The sequence below is a fragment of the Zingiber officinale genome, chromosome 4A (genome assembly GCF_018446385.1).
Source record: "Zingiber officinale cultivar Zhangliang chromosome 4A, Zo_v1.1, whole genome shotgun sequence".
Classification (NCBI taxonomy): Eukaryota; Viridiplantae; Streptophyta; class Magnoliopsida; order Zingiberales; family Zingiberaceae; genus Zingiber; species Zingiber officinale.
This window is the reverse complement of record NC_055992.1, coordinates 48,576,494-48,579,319: the sequence shown is the minus strand read 5'-3', so window position 1 is coordinate 48,579,319 and position 2,826 is coordinate 48,576,494.

Below are 2,826 nucleotides of genomic sequence, written 5' to 3'. Positions count from 1 at the left end.
AGTAGCTTGAATGTCCTCTGTTGAAACGCCTATTCGAACTGGCGGTTAGGGAATCTTGAAGATGAGGAAGGTTGAGGTCGGGAGGGTGCTTGGGATTTGGATTTCTCGGCAGAAGACTTAGAAGTTCCCTCACCGGCAGATTTCTTCCTAAATAGGTCAAAAATAGGACACGGTCTAGGCAAATGGGAGTCCACGGGAGCCACAAAGTAGAGAACCAAGACAACACACAGAAAAACACTGTGAAAAGAAACTAAAATGTCAAAAATGAACAGGTTTCGGGGAGAAAGGAAGTTACCTGGGCGCCATTTGAGGTTTTCGGAGAAGATGGAGAGAAGAGTCGGGACTGAGGAGTGGTTCGGCTAGGGTTTTCAGCGTGAAATGAGAGGACGAAGGATTGGGGAAGTTAAAAAGGGTGAACATATCAAAAGATCGGACGGCTGTCCGATCAGGAGAAATCCTGACCGATCAGGCGTCACGATCGATCGGGGAGTGTTGATCGGTCGCGAGACCGATCAGAGCTCGATCGGTCCTGGACCGATCGTGGATCGGTGAGCCTCGATCGATCGTGGGACCGATCAGATGTGGGTCCGTAAGGTCGCGTGCCAGAGCCTCCCGATCGGTCGTGGAGACCGATCAGAGAAGCTCCTGATCGGTCCCCGGACCGATCAGAGGCCAGTGATACGTGCCAGAACCACTGATCGGTCTGCAGACCGATCAGATATCGAAGAACTCTCCTGATAGGTCGTAGAGACCGATCAGATATCATCCAGATCGGTCCCTGGACCGATCAGTGTCTGATAATCAGTGACTTCAGTCTCTGAAATTCGTATCGACAGCTTTGAAACTTGGTTCAACAACTTCCAAGTTCAGAACCTAGGATATGAAGAGCCCACAGATTATATTCAGTGATACCAATGAATATTTCCTAATGATAAGCTCTAATGATTTTGAATTATCAAGGGCTCGAAAGTTTCAGACACTTCATAACAAATGTGTTGAATCTCAAAGTTTCAAGAGAGAAGTTTGTTTTAGTTGTTTGCTGAAACTATGATTTATAGTGAACCAAGGTAATAAATCTGACTCAGGCTATTAGTTCACGATATATCCTTCCTATGAGTAGTTACAAGTTTGTCAAAATATGTCAAATTTCTTCACCAACTTGTCCTATTTTCAATCAAAATTAGGAAGGTATCAATCAAGGGTATCAATCAACACATCAACCAGGTTAGATGATTTCTAGACACAGATCCAACCAAGATTCCTTGGTTGGAATATATGAGTAAGATCTAGGAGCCAAATACACATGAATTATGTAATGGCCTTCCCCATACTCAATTTATGTCTCTTCAACCTAATTATTCAAGGGATGCATGATACATTTTGAATAATTTGGTTGATCCTAGCATCTCACCCCATTTCTAGCAAACAAAAATATCTTGTTAAACCTTATAGTTTGTGTGAGATGTCCCCAAGTTGCCCAAATTAATTTTCCAATTTCTCTTGTCATTTTAATGGTCCTTATTGATCATGATGTGGTCAAAATGACTTATTGAGCCAAACACATTCCCAATTCCCTCCTTAAATGACTAAATTCATTTTCCGGAAGAGGTTTGGTGAAAATATCGGCTAAGTTTGACTTTGACTCAACATATGTGAGTGCAATGTCTCCCCTAGTTACGTGATCTCTAATGAAGTGATGACGCACTTCAATGTGTTTGGTCCTAGAATGATGGACTGGATTTTTCGTTAGGTTTATTGTGCTAATGTTGTCACACAACACTTGCACTCCTTTATATGAAAGTCCATAATCTTCTAGAGTGTGAATCATCCACAACAATTGTGATACACTCTCTCCCATGGCAATGTATTCAGCCTCGGTCGTGGAGAGAGCAACACAATGTTACTTCCGACTTGACCAACTAATCAACGATGAACCTAAAAATTGGCAACCCCCACTAGTGCTTTTCCGATCCAATTTGCATCCAGCATAATCGGAATCGGTATAGCCTATCAAATCAAAAGACTCTGTACAAGGGTACCACAGTCCTACTCTAATTGTGCCCTTGAGATATCTTAGAATTCTCTTAACTGCAGTTAAATGAGATTCCTTGGCACAAACTTGATATCTAGCGCACATGCCCACAACAAAAAGTATGTCCGGTCGACTAGCTGTGAGATATAGAAGACTACCAATCATGCTTCTATATTGCGTTAGATCAACTGGTTTCCCACTCTCATCATTGTCAAGACGAGTGTTTGTCGCCATTGGAGTGGACGCTTCCTTAGAGTCACTCATTTTGAATTTTCTGAGCATCTCTTGAGTGTATTTCGTTTGATGGACATAAATTCCATCTCGAGTTTGCTTGATTTCAAGTCCAAGGAAGAAAGTCAATTCTCCTACTAGACTCATCTCAAACTCACTTTCCATGTGAGAAATAAATTCATTCAAATAGCCCTTGTTATTTGAGCCATAAATTATGTCATCGACATACACTTGGGCTACAAAAATATTTTCACTATCTCTACGCAGAAATAGTGTTGGGTCTATTTGGCCTCTTACAAAACCCTTTTCTAGTAAATATGTTGACAACCTTTCGTACCAAGCTCGTGGTGCTTGTTTAAGCCCATAAAGTGCTTTCTTGAGCTTGTACACGTGGTTTGGAGCTTCGGTATTCACAAACCCCGGTGGTTGTTCAACATAGACTTCTTCTTTAATAAAGCCATTTAAGAAGGCAGATTTAACATCCATTTGATAGAGCTTGAAACCTCTATGTGCAGCAAAAGCTAGCATCAGGCGAATGGACTCTAATCGGGCCACGGGAGCAT